This window comes from Marmota marmota, unplaced genomic scaffold (genome assembly GCF_001458135.2).
Source record: "Marmota marmota marmota unplaced genomic scaffold, marMar, whole genome shotgun sequence".
Lineage (NCBI taxonomy): Eukaryota > Metazoa > Chordata > Mammalia > Rodentia > Sciuridae > Marmota > Marmota marmota.
This window is the reverse complement of record NW_025999946.1, coordinates 3104507-3120720: the sequence shown is the minus strand read 5'-3', so window position 1 is coordinate 3120720 and position 16214 is coordinate 3104507. Positions and strand designations below refer to the sequence as shown.

The 16214-nt window shown below is 43.0% G+C and overlaps 1 protein-coding gene and 1 long non-coding RNA gene across 4 annotated transcripts in view; one reads left to right on the top strand and one right to left on the bottom strand.

Moving 5' to 3' along the window:
* Nucleotides 1-16214, top strand: part of Lrmda (leucine rich melanocyte differentiation associated) — a 621294-nt gene that overhangs the window by 401228 nt on the left and 203852 nt on the right. The window lies entirely within an intron of this gene.
* Nucleotides 8972-10616, bottom strand: LOC107158141. Its single transcript, XR_001505582.2, has 2 exons — nucleotides 9380-10616; nucleotides 8972-9084 (listed from the first exon to the last, which is right to left on the bottom strand). It is a non-coding gene; the product is annotated as an uncharacterized LOC107158141 (long non-coding RNA).

Below are 16214 nucleotides of genomic sequence, written 5' to 3'. Positions count from 1 at the left end.
CCAGTCTTTAGGATTGAGTCTGCTTTTTACCTTCACCATGTTGCTCGCAGCTGGAGTTCCTAGTAGAGTGTCTTTGTGGCCAAATTGTTGTCTTATAATGGGCAATTGGCATGAAATGTGGCTGGATGTGAAGTATCTTTGCTTGTGTTGTAGCTGGAAATAGAATAGCAAATCTCCGTATACTTGTTTTCAATGAAGATTGACTAGACTGATGAAGTAATGATAGGCTTTGCTTCCATTTTTATCAACTAATGGAGTTCCTGGTGACAAGTCCCCATAATATTACTTTATGATTCCTAATGCATACACTTGTGTTGCTCCTGCTTTCTAGGTAAATCAGACCAGTGTTTCCATGTAAATCTGGTTTGACTGACACCAGAAATGTGTGACAATTGATTTGCAGATTCGTCACTGGACTAATAACATAGAGAAGTTTCATATTCCTTCTCCTTGCAGGGCGTTAAGATGCCACAGACATTCCTAAACATGGTGGCTCCATTTCTTTGGTTGCCAACATTGTATAGTAGACTTTTGTTCAAAGAAGTAGGACTGCTGTGTTTGTAAATTTGTAAAAAGGAAAACAGGCTGTGTGTTTTTATCATTATATAGCTTTAGGCAAATATCCATTTATCTCTTTAGCTCCAAATCTATAAAAGGAAGTATAACAGTTGCCTTATGATGCTCATGAGATTGATGAGGCTACTGAAAAAGGTAATTTTATTGTAACATTTGGAAAAATGTGAAAAATTATACAATGGAATCTCATTTTTATATTGATGTCATTTCAGATTTTTACTCCTAAATATCTTCCTAGTGGTATCAAAAAGGTGATTTGGCCTAGGTTGGTGGCACCATAATTTAGCTTTTATGAGGTACTCTAAGAGTTTCAACAACTATGTGATTGGTTCTTCATGTTCAATCCTTGGGGACATAACTATTAGGAGTTAGGGGTCTCTGTAATTAGTCAAATTAATGAGCCAAAGTCTTATGTGGCAAGGTCATTTACGATTTCTGCAAACATTGTAAAGCTCCCATGTTACTTTGTCTTTTGCATATATGATTCCAGCTGGGTATGAAAGATGGTTCTAGCAGTCATCCTTTCCTCACATTTATCTCTGAGAAATAACTCAGGACCCTTAAATATGCATATTGTCTGCTTTGTTGTAATATAATATTTAGGTTCTTGTCACTCATAATTAAGCCATTCATGTTTGTATTCTCAGTTATTGGATTTGATAGCTATTCTTTAGCCGTGGTATGACACTTAGGGGTTGTTTGGATTCTTGTTCTTAATAATAGTGTCAACAGTAAATATACCTTCCCACTCCCCTTAGTAGGGGAGGAGGTGACAAGCATGGCTGTTCCAGTATTGGTTGTCCAGATGTTGGTTCATAAATCCATGTGGCAATCTCTTGGGGGAAGAACAAGTTCTAAGTTTGCTATTAAGTTCTTGAGCCAATGACCAAAGTGAACTGTGTTTCTTTTGTTCAGGCTGTGTTTGTATTCATCTTTCCAAAAGCAATAGGGTCACTTGGATAGTTTTAAATTTTTCTTTTTAAAATTCCTGACGAAGTTGAGAGAGCTCACACTGGAAGTTATTTGTTTGGCCAATTGCTCCACATCTAATACACATAGGTCTTCAAAAGAACAGTAACATGGTTCATCTGCGTGTTTTTCTTCATACTAGTGAAGTTAGCGGCGCCTATTTTCACAGTTTCCAAAGAACATGAATGAGTCTTATCTCCTTTCTTAATAAACCTAGGTTTTGTCCACATATCTTAGCTTCAGACTTGATTTCCTCCTTGTTCTTCACCTAGTAAACATAATTTTTAAGGGGCTGGAAGGGGCCTTGTTTCTTAAATCTCAAAATACAGAGTGAGGGTGGTCAGGACATTCCAGAGGTTTTAGGTCATGGTTCCAAGTGGTTTCAGCAAGCTAAACATTGTCTGACACCTAACAGACACAATTTAATAGGATTCTAAATTTGAAGTCCTTGCTCTATATTTAAAAGAAAAAAAAAATCAGTTGTGGAAGTCTATGCTTGAGATGTCTGGCTTTGCAGTTGTTCATATCAGAGGCGGTGGGTTATTTTATTTGATATTTGGTGTACTGTCATAGGCTATAGCTTGGAAAGATATTGCTGATTTGGGTATAAGAGAGGCTTTGGGTCAAGTTCAGTGTCCTCTTGAGATCCACACAATTCACATGTGATCTAGAGGACGAGGTTCAGTTCAGGGCTTCATGTTTTCAGAAAAATAGAAAAACTAGTGGTCATCTTTAGAAGAGGGACCAAGCTGTTGAATATCATGGAAATACTTGACCTAGAATAGAGGAGATAGGTGATACATAGATTCTTCTTTTAAATAACTAAAGCCGAAATGAGTGGATACAGATAGAGAGTTTCTACAGGAGAAACCTAGGACTGTGGGTTAATGGTATTAGGGAAGCTTAGGCACAATGTAAAATGCAAGCTTTATAAAGCATTCTTATTCAACAGGATGAGGTGCTACCTTGAAGATACGCAAAGGCCTATTGGACCAAAGGGCTGAGACTAGAGCTAGAGGATCATTTCAGTAAGGTGTTGTCCAAGAGGTATCTATAACCATGTGGGAAGCTGGACCAGTCACCCTCTAGTTCAAATTCACTGTTATAATGAGAAAGCCAAGATTTGCCTTCATTATTTTCATTCATTTTCTTGTTTATATTCAGATTACCACATAAAAATATTCACAGCGGGTCAGATGATCACTGGGTATCAATGTGCATGCAAATGAATTAATACCTAAGAAAAGCTGCATGGGTGCTAGCCATCCTCTGGCAGACCAAAATAATCTTTAAGTTACCAGAAATGTTTCTAACTTAGAGTTCTAAGTAAGAAATGTCACGTGGTCACTAATCTGGATACCAGGCAAAATCTGGTTTTCTAAAACTGGAACTATCTTTCCTCAACACTGCTGCTGCTGCCTCTTGGGGTATGTCCCCTGCTTTTACAATAGTATGATGGATAGTCACTAGTCATTTCTGGTTCTCCTCCCTTGTAACCCCTATAAAGAATAAATAATAAAAGGACTAACAGGATCCTCATTGCCCCACCCTCCCACTCTTAAGTTATCTCTGCTGTTTCTCCCCTAGTCCTCGGCAGTCCCCACTCCAATTCTCTCTTGACCCTTCATTTTCTTCTAGCATCCATGGAAACCTTATCCTTCTTTAAGGCACAGTTCCATCCCATTTCCTTCCTAGTCTTGTGTTTGTTGTTACTTTTCACTCGTCTTTTTTCTCTGGACCTGATACATCCCTAGAATTATACAGTATAGCGCTTGATTGTTCTTAATTTTTCATGTCTCTTGATTTTATTGTCCATCTCTACAATATATAATTTGGGATTTGCCTTCCTTAGATCTCAGTGAATGCTTGTTATTGGTTTACTGCTTGGATTACAGATGTGATCACCACAGAGAACCGACTGGCTGAAAAGAAATATGCCCTGACCCTGGCCTCATTGACCCTGGTTGCAACTAAACAATTTACTTAAGTTTCTAAAGTGTAGGATGCCATGTGAATTATATTAACTATCAAATGATCCTACTTTGCTTATTATTAAGACATCCTTCTAAATACTAACACCCTATTGTCATCTCTGCCTGAGGCTGAGTTTGTACATTTAGAGGCAGTTCCTAGGGGGCTAAGCAGCAAAGCCATAGGTAGAGGCCCTGTTCTTGCAGGTTTGTTCATAAGGTGGAGAGAAGTTAATTTCCAAGTTCCTAGCTTCCCATTGCAAATTCAAATTGATGTCTGGTTTAGAGATATTCCAAGGGTTAACTTTGACTCCTTCCCCAAACACAACTGTTTAGTGTTTTTAATGGCATAATGTGTTAATAGCCATACAGCTGTTGTTTCTCAGCCTCTTCCTTTATTGAGTTAGACACCATTTAGTAGGCTGAGTTCAAATTGTAAACAAATTATTTTTGCATATGGATCAATGGAAATTTAATAAAGTTTATTAAAACCGTATATTGGACTGAGGAGTGCTGTTTTCTCTCATGGATATAAACCAACCTCATTAGGCTGACCTATATTAACTGAATCACAGGGAAGAAAGCATTTCTGGCCATTTAAAGATTATTTTGGTTCAACAGATGGCGGCTGGCACCAGAGTGCAGCTTTTCTTGTTTATTAATTCATTTGCGTGTATGTACATGAATGATGCCTACTGGTCATCCAGCCCACTGTGCTTATTTTCAGCGTCCAGAGTAGTTCCTGACACATAGTAGGAACTCAGTGGTCGTAGGAGGGATTGTGATCTCAGGTGTGTGACGTGCTGAGAGTCAAGCAGCTCATGAGGACCACAGGGTGGAAGAGTCTAGAACACCCAGCTCTTAGTCCATGGCTCTCTTCACCCCACCCAACCATCCTCTATTGATTCATGGCCTGTGAAATGCCTTAAATGTTCCATAGACATCTTCTGTCTGTTCTCATGGCAATCTCAGTTTATGTTGCAATAAAAGTTATCTTAATCTATACTGATTGACGAGTTCTTAAAATAACAGCATTACCAAAGTTCCTGCTCACATTGTAAATCACAAATATTCCACTCTTTGGAAAGAATTTGGGATGCTGAGCCACTATTTCAGAGATGGCTCAGGTGGTCCTGCTGCAGGGGGAGGTATCCAAAGAGGCCTTCACTTGGAATGAAAACCCTCCCCCTGGGTAGCTGGCAGGGAACCTGTGTTTGGAGGCCTTGACAGCCTGAATACATCCCTGCTGATGTAAGGTTAAAGCAGAGGAGAACAAAGATTGGCCTGCTCTTGCCCCTGAGTGACAGCAGTTGGGAGAGCAACCCTTTTGGGTAGTCGAACAAGCATGGAGATGTTCATTCCTTATGGTGGATTGCACTGACAAATGGCGGCAGTTCTGTGAGACTCTGCCTACAACCATTCCCTGTGTCTGAAGGCCCTGGGTTTCTGTCATTCTTCTTGGAAAGTAGAATCCTAAATATGGGCAGCTGGTTAGGACTGGAACCTTGGTGACTTCTGAAAGTTATAACAAATGGAAGTCATTATCACCATTGCCCCCCTTTACCTTTCTGCTACTTGAGGCAGAAAATGATTTTTTACCCCCTGGTTTGTTTTGAAGTCTTTCATCCAGAGAGAAAGGGATTAGCCTCTGGCTACAATAGTGCTTTCGGGGGCCTTTTGGCATGCTGCAAATGTTTACTTATCCAGGTACAAATAGGTAAAAGCACATAGTTAAAGCTCCCGGCTGCAAGGTCATTTACCTCTTTAAAATTCAGCCGCATGTGCCGACTGAAGTTGAGGGCTTGCTGGTATGAGCCATTAACTGCCTGTTGTACGTAACCTCTCCTTGTCTTACACACAGCTGCGTGCGAGCCGCTGGTGCCGCGCAGCCAGCCCCCCATGCATGCCTTGCGAGCAACAAAAGCAGTTTAACTTGTGATCGCTGATCATATGATCCACTTACAGGGTGCAGGCTCAGTCAAGTAGAACTGGTAAATCATTAAAAATGCGCCTCGGTGCTGTGCCTGCTGAGTAAAACATCCTGCTAACATCCCTGTCCCCCACCCCCAGCCAGTTAGCGGTGTGGGGAAGGAGCTGATACCAGCTGTGTGTTGGAGAATCCCATGTCACTTCAGCCTAATGTGGTGAGAGATTGTCAACTGCTCCCAAGCAGCATGGGAGGGGAAGGCAGGAAGACAGAAACGATCTGAAATGGCTGCCACCATCGTCCACAGGCCCCCCTTGTCCTTTACTTACTCATTAACCGAACATGTGCTAAGGGCCTGAAGTGTGTCGCCTGTACTGGTGCCTAACTTATAAAGGTTGGAGAAGAAGTGGCCTCTAACTTACAGACTCTCGCAGTCTGCCAAGAACTCAGCTCACTGCCAATTACATTAACATAAGCACCCACCGAGGGCCAGGCAAACCCCAAGAGGCCCAGGGTAGCCAGAGGAGATGATATTTCAGTTGAACCTTGAAGGAATACCAGAATTTCATTAAGGAGACAAGTGGTTCAGAGAACAACTTCAGCTGTGTCTGAAAGCCTTACTTTCTAGAATTCCATCTTCCACAAGGCATGCCTTCCTAATCAATATTTTAAGATTTTTTTTATTGTTCTGTGACTCCATGATGAAGAGTCTAATGCATCCTCTTTACTTTATCTCCAAGTCTTATTGGTCTTGTTATGTTTATGCCATAAACCTATCTGAGAAGGGACTATTTGTCCAGTATTCTTGCTTTTCTTTGTAGATCCAAAAGAATGGGTGATATACTGTGGTTGGCAACCCTTCTTTAATTTTCTAACCAATCAGGTAAAATCTGGAGTCAAATTGCCCTAGACTAGGCAATGGGGCTTAGAATGGTGCCAGATGTTCTTCCTGTCATACACTGGGAACAAACGTCTGCTGGTAGAGATCGAGAACGGTCACTTGTGTGTGTCTCTTCACACGCATGTGCATGCAGTATGTGTTACATATGTCGTGCATGTCCATGTGTTCTGGGATACCTCAGTGTCTCAGGAGTTCTACAGTTTTCATATTTGATACAATCTATGGTATCTGCTTGTACTCAAGAAGCCCTGAGGAGTAGATTTATTAATGTATTCATTTATTTAGAAATGAAGCTAAGCAATTTCAGTTTATCCACATATTCTATTGTCTTCTAGATAACCGTAACCTCAGAACACCTTCAGTTTGTATCTCACAGCATTTTACCACTGAGAAGAGGATGTACGTGGGATCTTTGTCCCCTTTCTTTTTCTTGGTCTGAATGGACATTACAATTCTTCCTTTAGTGGGAACCAACCCTGCAAAGACTGTTGGTCATTTCAGAACAACTTCCTGATCCCTCTCCAAACCAACACCTAGGGCTAGAGCTTGACATTTAGAGGGCTGGGGGCACTCCTCTAATCTCTCTGCAATCTGGTGTCTTCACTGTGGAACCCCAGTAAGGGCTACTCTTTGACTGGTTGTGGGATGGACATGTTTGTCCAAAAGGAAGATGTCCACCTCCACAATACAAAGAAATGGAAGCCTGGGACCTGAGCTTTGAAGTCTTAGTACTCAGATAAAATAGGTTGCTTATACTCAGCTTCCTGCTCTACATCTGTAAAAAGGAAATAATATTCCTCTTCATGCTCCCCGTACCACCTCAGCCCAATCTCCAAAGAAATGAGAGAACCTCTTATTCTATTCAAAACCTAGAAATAGCCATAGCTTCCATTACAACCCATTCCTTGCACAGAGGCAGGCATGGAACGGTAGAATTGAGAATGAATAAATGAGTGTTTTCATTAGAAGCTAATATATGGCTAACTGTATGCCTGTGGACATATTTGATTGGTGATATTTGAAGAATTATATATATTTATAATTTAAAATAAATCGATGTCTTTGATCATCACATGGGGTTGCCACCTATAGAGGCAGAGAACCTTGAAATATATCTATGTGGCTACTTTGGAGGCTCTCAGGATTTGATGGCATGAAACTAAAACTTAGGCTATCATTACAGAAGGCTAGGGAGGGAGTTCTTTGATGAAAAAGCATTTTACAAAGTCAAAATAAAATATTATTATTCATTAATTATGACAGCAAAACTGTTGTAACCTGGCCCAGTCATCTCTTCTTGGGAAAAGCATTTTGCTTAAGTCTCTGCTTGCTCATATAATGGGGTGTTAACACCTTCCCAACATACTTCACGGGAAAACCAAACGAGGTTTCTGGTTCTCTGTCTTTCTCTTCTGGAGCAGGCAAAAATCTCTTCCATCATTCGGTCCCTGTGGTATTTTGATCAACCTTCCTCTGGAGCCTGGGTTTCCATTTCTCCCTGGGCTGCTGATGTTGGCTGGCCTTGTTCCCTCGTTACTAGAGTGTAAGTTACCTTTATTTACAGGACAGGCTCCTTCCTCTCACTTAGGGAGCAAAGAGCAGAGCTGGAGTCAGCATACTTGGGAATACAGAATCAGAATGGAATTCTGCTCTATAATCCAGGCAGGCTGTTTCCTCGAGGATACCACTGTGGGATGCCTTATCTGCTGTGTGAAGTGGGGGAATTAAACAAGATGGCCTATGGGGTGTGTCAAGCCCTCAGTGAGCTCGGTGAGCCTTAGGCCTCTTTCCTTCAGTTCTGTGCTGGGACTTCAGTGAATTGTGAAGATGAGGAGGAAACCCAATCTTTCCCTCACCTCCTCTTCTAGTTAAGAAAGATGGCCCTGCCCTCAGAATTATAATGAAATCTTAAAAACTGCAATTTTATGTGTTGATATGAAGTATTTTTGAAGATTACAGGCGACATAATGCAGATTTTATGAAGTTGCCATTATCCTTGTCAGTGAAATTAGTGCATTTTTCTAATCGGGATCTCCTGCCATTATAAACAACGTGGAAATAACTCATGCTGTTATATGAAACAGCTTATAAATTTTTACATACATGTGAGAGGAATCACTTGAAATCCAAAGCTGCCAAGAGGAATAATTAGGAGTCACAGAACAGATCTCAGTAATGTGACAGCAGCTTCTAAAACATCCCACAGGACGGAGAAGCACAAGCTGGCTTGACCTATATGTTTAATAATACAGATCATTGCCCTTGGATTGAAGCTAAAGGGTAGCACCAAGTGCTTGCTTCATCATGTTTTAGGAAAAAAATTGCCCAAGTTTATTTATGAATTCACCACACAATGGCCTCTTGCTTTGATTAGGAACCGGCAGAGCTCTCTAAGTAGCAACTCAGCATGCAAAATTAAAAACAAAAAACCAAAACCACCACAGAGCATCATTTCTTATATTCTGTCATGCTTGGCAAAAGTATTATGTAAGGCCCAACTTAGACAAATGGCTATGTTAACAGTAGAAATAACCTTTTGTTTAATTAGAAAATAGGAGCTATATGGGACAATAAAAATGGTTACTGCTGCCCTCCATCACTGTTTAATAAATACGATCGTGCTAGAGATAATGGTAAGTGTTATTTATTTGTGCAATATCACAGACTTGGTAATTGTTCACGTTGTTCAGAGTTATCCTGTGTGGAGATCACAGGAGTTTCAGAATTCGTTTCCTTTGATCCTAGAAAAGAAAATAGCAAGTTGTTTACTTACAATGTGCCGGCCTCCCTAGGCCACAGTACTGTATCTGTGTATTTTTAGCCTCTCTATTGCAAGGGCAAAAATCTCCCTGGCATTGTCTGGAGTGTATTGAGAACTGGTGGGCTATTTTGAACTGGCTCTTTTTCGTCCAGAGTGCCCTCAGGTCCTTGTGGAACATCCTTCTCAGAGATACCGCTCCTGTTCAGTTCAGATTTCCCAGCACAACTAAATTTAGTAGACTTGCCAGAGGGAAGAAATGGGGCAAAGTCTCCGACCTGAGGATGTGCACGTGGAGGAGGAACATCTCCCTGATGGTCCCTCTTGGGAGCCAGCACGTGGGATCAGGACCGGACTGAAGTTCACAGCATCTGTTTCAGTGTCTTCCCTGGGTGCAGGGGGTTGGGTGGGGAATATAGGCTGGAGGTATTGGCTGGATCTCAGGGTCAGTTCCATTTTGTGTCTCACTGTGAACACTCCAGCTGTGTGTCTGGATGTGGACTTTGGGTCAGCTGGCTAGATTTATGTCACTGAATTGTCCTCCCCGTGGCAGTTCATTCTGGTTTCTTTTGGGGGTGGGGGTGGTATTCTGTTTTCACTTGTGAGTGTTTGCTACGGTGGATGCTCCATTTCTGCCTTTTGTGGTTTGTCATGTTGGATGATTTACTTTTTATTATGGAGACTTAGGGATTTTTTTCACTCGACTTTGGTGAATGGGGAGATAGCGCCTCAGACCCTGAGCTGGCATTAGGCTCGTCTCATCCAGAGAAATCCACAGAAAGGAGATATGGCGCAGATTTGTATCCAAGTATTTTGTGCAACCACCTATTTCTGTGTGTCCTAAATAGCCCTTTCTAGAAGGTTTCCACATGCTTCCTTTATAAAAATATAGACAGTGTGTCAAAGGGAAAACACCACACAACAAAATCCCTTTTCTTCACACAATTCATTTTAAGCTCCAAAATCCCTGAAAATCCCCAATCTCCTTTTGCAGTCTGGTTCCCACTCTCTAACTTTCCTCATCTCCCCCTGAAAGAAAGAAGAAAGCGTTTCTTCCAAGGCTGATAAGTTGTGGGCCGATGCTTAGCAACAGCATTCTTGCGCTTTAAGTAGCTGAAGGCCCTTGCTGAACCCTTTGATGTGACTGTCAGGGCAGATTTATTTTGTTTTAGCACATTGTCTACTTGTCCAGATGTATCAGGAGATAAAAAGGAGTCATGTTTACACTCCTCCCTTTTTCTTTTTTTTTCGGAGATGTAATTAAATCGTGTTTTTGATGAGTCTTGGGGAGCTCCAGTTGAAGAAAACAGGAATTGGCTGGAGTAAAGGGGAAAATGGAGACTGGCCGGCGGAATGAACACCTGACTCTGTTAGAAAATAAAGCCCAAGGACCAGCTGGCTTGGTTCTGGGAAGCTGGAGGTTTTGTTCCGAGCCTTTTGTCCCTCTTCTATGAAGTTCAACCAAGAAGGGGAGGTGTCCCTGGCCCTAGTTTCTTCTTGCTTACTGTAGGCAGGCTCACACAGGCCTTGGCTCCCTCCTTCCTTCCCTCGTTCCCTGCCTTCCCCTCTCCATCCCTCAATCCCATGCTCCCTCTTATTCTATGGTTTACTGCGGAGAACGTCTGTGATAGTTGTCAATCTCAAGCTAATAAAATGGTTGAACTCCAGTGATCTTGAATCGCCCCGTCTTCCCCGAGGTGAGCTGAGTTCTCTTGCAGTGTGATTGCTACCCCTTTCCTTTTTTTTTTTTTTAATTTTTTTTTTGTTTTAGTGAGCTGTGTTTTTAACATAAACATTTGGCAACACTGTTCCGAGTTCGCTTAATGACCTGTGGGTGAGCAGTGACAAGCGGAATCCAACGTTTAGTACTGCTGAGGACCTGCCAGGCAGCGGCTACCACGTTAGCTCTCATCTGCAGCAGGGGAAGCACTCTATTTGCATTCTAAATAGGTTACACTACAGCGCCCCCTTCTGCCCACTAAGGTGTGTGACAGGAGGGTCCGCTATGCTCAGTTTCTCCCCTGATGACAGACATCCCTCAAGACCCTTCATGCAACTTTCTCGAACCTGCGCAGCCCTTCCCCCTGGTCTCTGCAGAAGTAGGACAGTGACTAACAGGTGTTCCCCGTCTTCTGGGCTCTTCATTTGGATTGACATTTTTATCACTCATGCATCAAAAATCATACATGGAAGAAGAGGGAAATATGGGTATAACAAAAGGAAAGCCACTTGACCCCCAAACCCCAGACAGACGTCACTTAATGCCATTGGGAAATGCATGCTCAGGTTTTGTGTTATCGCCCGTGGTCCATGCCACTGTGCAGGAGGGACATATTCCTTTGCTTGCTCTGAACAGCCTGTGGACGTCCCCCTCTGGCAAAGTGCACCTTTGTCCTCTCACACATGTGGAGTGGTGGAGTTAGGGGCCCGTGTGTGCCATTTTTCAACATCTCCGTGCACTGTTTGTCGAGGAGAAGGTCCCTTCAGAAGGCAGTGGGTGACTCAGAAGTCTGAAGACACAAAGACTCTTTGTTACCCTCAACCCTCCCTCACAGGCTCAGGAATGCTGCTCGTTCAGTTTCTCATTAATTTATTTTACCAACTGACAAGTATTTATTGAGAAACTACTGCGAGCCATCTTTCAGGGGGTGTGGGACACTGCCCTCAAGGTACAAACTGTCCCGAGAGGGGAACATCATTGGGCAGAAAATGACAGGGAAGGGAGTTAGGGAGGCAAACTGGAACTCCTGTGTGGATCAGGCACAGCACCCGGGGGGAGCAGAGAGGTCACTCATGTGCTGGCAGGCAGGGGAGGAGTGGGGTGGGGGACAAAGCAGGAGATGGGCATGAGAGGAATCAAGGGCCAGGGCAAAGGGCCATCTTGGCCATGTTTGGAGGTTTCTGCTCATCCCCAAAATGTACCTTATTTTTCAAGCAGAGGAGAAATGAAACTGATTTCAATTTTTTTTCTTTTCTCCCCTCTCTTTCTCATACCCAGGGACACTCTACCACTGAGCCACATCTTTTGCCTTTTTTATTTTTGTTTGATTTTTTTTTTAAATGGTCTCACTAAGTTGTCCAGTCTGGCCTTAAACTTGTAATCCTCCTGCCTCAACCTCTTAGATCATGGAGATATCAGGGCTGTGCCACCGTGTCGGCAGATTTCTGATTTTAAAAGTGCAATCTAAGGATAATCGTTTCAGGTAGGATATTATGGGGCTGGGCCAGGAATTGAGCCCTCTCTAGAGCAAATTCACCACATTGACTAACATCTACAGTGATTCTCTGGTAAAGGAGGGGAGGAGAAGAAATAGGGCTGATTTTAGAAAACATAGTGGAATTTCCTTCATACCAGCCAAAGAGAAGGCTCAATTCCCCAGGGAACCTTTCTCAGGTCCTTTAGCTCTTGGTCCTTTGTGACCACCCAGATAGTGTGTCTTGATGGTCTTTCTTGCACCTGTGCCTCTTTCAGCCCCTCTGTGCCCTGGTTGTGAATGTGCCCTTGCAGGATAAACCCAGCGGCAGAAGGCAGACCTGGTTTCCAGGGCCATGTTGACCTTTCAGAATCTGGGAATCCTATGGGTGGGCAAGAGGAGGCCAGGCTTGCAGTACATCCGGGGACCTTCTGTGTTATTACTGGTACAAAATACAGTTGATGGGGTCAGGGAGAATGTCGGAAAATAGTTTTGCGGATGGGAAGTCTTTTGAAAAATAACTCCAAACATCTTCCCCTCTTCTTGTCCCCTCCTGTCTTCTCTCCCCACTGCTTGTCTATCCTTCTTAATTTTTGGCCTTGAGACTGTCCTAAGCACTCCATATACCCTCCTAGGGATTCACTGCAGCAAGATGGTCTGTGCCTTATTTGAGTCCTTCCAAACCATAATGTGTTTGAGGAGTTGAAGATTTCAGGGCCACGTGGTAGAGTTTCTTGAGGAAATAAATAGCTTTGAGTTGAGTTTGCATTTTCCTCCAGTCTCACAGACAGTAAGGTGGCTAGAATGGTTGGAAAGGTTGCTCAGGGCACAAGACTTCCTGAAGCTGATATTTGGTCACTTCTCTTATAGTGTGCACCTGTGTGGATCTGGAATCTCTCAAGGAAATGGCTTTACACAAGTATGTTGGCTATATGCAACCTGTGATGTCAGCAATTATTGATAGTATAACACAAATCTAAAAAGGCCTCTTTTGAGAACTGCTTTGTGAATGATTGTTGGATAAGTTTGAAAAAAGAACAAAATAAAGGAGAAAAGGTGTTTTGGGGACTATTTCTCCACACAAGTTTTCATAAAATCACTTTCCACCATTTTTCTTGACTCCATTTGGCTTTCTCTGTGGATCTTGTACTAATAAAAGCATGAGTATTGTGAAAAATTCGTGTTTCATAATGTAGGGTCCTTACCTAGAAAAGTCAAAGATAAAAGTCTAGATAAAAGCTTATCTAGAAAATTTCACAAACTGGGGATTGACATTAACTTTACAAAAGAAGACTGAGTGTGTCTGGGACTTGGTGGCTTTATAACCTCGCCTCAAGTGCGAGCATACGCACACTGGCAGACCACAGTCCTTCCAGGATAGTAGGCCTCGGCATCCATGCTGCCTGGTTCTTCAGATTTGCCATCTTCCTGTAGATAGCCCAGGGGGCAGCTCGGGTCCAGGAGGGTTTCAGCAGCCTGACGACATTTGTTCCTTTCCCACTTGGGTTGCCGTAGCAGGTGTTGAGTTGCTAAGCAGAGACTTTTGCCTATCTCCTTTGGGCCTCTATGGAGATATAAACCTCAGGTGTCACAGCCAGCACTGAATCTGCTGGGATCCCATTTTGACATCCTCACTCACGTGACACAGATCTTCAGGGAATCCCTTAAACTGCCCAGGACACATGGTCCTCGAGTATGAAGACAGTAACGAAGGTGGGTTTTTGGTTTTGTTAAGGCAAACATTCTCAGCATCTCTTTTGGAAATAGACTTGAGAGGAAGAAGAGGGGCTGAGTGGCAGCAAAGTGCCTTTGGAAAACAAGAGACGTTAGAATTCATATCCCCAGACATCTGAGGTTTACGTAGATCATGATCAGAACTTCTTAGGATGTTGTTCCCAGAGGAGTGGCTCGTGCTGTTCCATGGAACCAGTCACCTGTTCTCTTGTGGTGTTATCAGTCCCATGTGCAGTCGAAATGGCAAATGCAGTCTCCCTCAGAGACAGACGCCAGTCACCGCTCTATGCAGGCTCGTTAATAACTAAAAATACTATGTAATTCCTGACTTGTGCAAGAAACATGAAACTGGGTCTCACTTTCTCCTGTTGACACGAGTGTGGAGGTGGGTTGGGCGTCGTCATTCCAAAGGTCTATTGTGATGTCTGCTGGCTTCGTTTTTATTTTGTGGTTTCTCTTTTCCATGTTGCACTGTGACCCCAGCAGCTGTCCTTGCCTGTCACCACTCTTGTTGCTCTATTTGGACACCTGTTACTATTTTTAATCTTCTGTGATACCTAAGCTTATTAAAAATGTAATTGTATGCTAGAGCTGTTTGGGTCCCAGCTAAGAGCCTGAAAAGTGTAAGATACTCAAAAGAATTTGGGGGGGGAGGATTTTTCTGGATGTGGAGACTCTTTGTTGATGAGGATATAGACTTGGGACTGGGCTGTTGAATAGCAGGTTCACTGTGGCTCCGGAGATGGTGCTGAGAGTCAGGATGTCTGGGATGGAGCTAGGGGCTCCAAAAGTCTGATAAAAATTGTTGTCTGCTAATGAAGGGAATTTTCTCTTTGGGTCTCTTTAGTGTCCACTCCACTGGGCCTTAGAGTAGATACATGTACCCCCTGGGAAATTGTTACCCTGTTGCCTTTGTCAGCAGGATCCTTGAGGTACCAGCTACTCTCCTGGCACTAGGTGTAGACATAGTACCCAGGATCAACCGGACAGAACATTCTTTTTCCTTGATAGGGAGACTCTTTCAGGGATGGGCCTATGACTCGGTCCAGGCCAAGGATTCCTAGACTTTGCTAGAAAGTTTCAGGAAAGAGAAGGATCTTTGATGATAGTAACACAAGAATCTGGAACTCCTGGAGGTCACCACATTAAAGATTTACAAAGAAACAAAGCTAAGAGAGAGAAACTCCTGATAATAAATTTGAGTACCCGGATCCAACCATACCTGAAACTGTATAGTCTTGGACTCATTAAAACTTCTCCCTCTCAATTTATTTCCCTAAAGTACTTTGAATTAAATTTTATTACATACAATTAAAAGGAAAAGTTGGGTCTTTTTCCCCTCTCGAATTGTTCAAAAAGGGGCCTTCTACAAACTATCCTAAAAATGTGGTAAATGGTCCCCGTAGCATCCGATCAATAGTTCTTAGTTATGTTTTTCTTTAATTTCATTTTCTAACAATCTATTATGTGAGTAGCAAACTAATTCCACCCCCCCCCCCATATAAAACCCTTAAAATCCTCAAGAACCTAACTGATTGGCCTTCTCTTTATCAAGACACCTTCATGTGCATGACCATTGATGGTCCCTTCAGCCTTTGTGTTAAGTATTTCTTTGAGTCAGTCCTGCTGTCTGGTCTTTAAAGACTGAGATGGCTGGTGATGGCCCTGACCAGTGAGCCGCACTGCTGCTTTTCACCTACCTTCAGGAAAAACCCCTCTGGCTTTTCCCAAAACCCCTTTCACAGAGATGAGTAAGTACCGTTATTCCAGAACTGGAGAAGATTCCAGTAGAAGTGGCCAGTGGAAACCCGGGCCCCTCTCTGCAGTCGCCTTTGGTCTGTACCAGAGAGAGTGGAGCTGCTGTGACTCATCTCCCTACAGCTCTCCCCCCGCCCCACCCCGGCCCCACCAGGGATGAAAGACCACACTGAGCATCTTGCTCTCCTCATTCTCTTCTTCCTACCCCCTGTCCCCACAGCTGTCTGAATCTCCAAGTGACTGCGCCAGTGAAGACATAGGAAGGGAAAACATATATAATTTTGGAGTCAGTTGGCCTGGCGGATGTACACATTGGCAGTTAGAGAAGCTAGTGTGTGCCTTCTCTGCCATCTCAAGCTCCGCAGCCCAACAAATCAATTCAGCCTTCAGAGCCGCATCCATTGCTTTGTGATTATGTTTGTGTAAA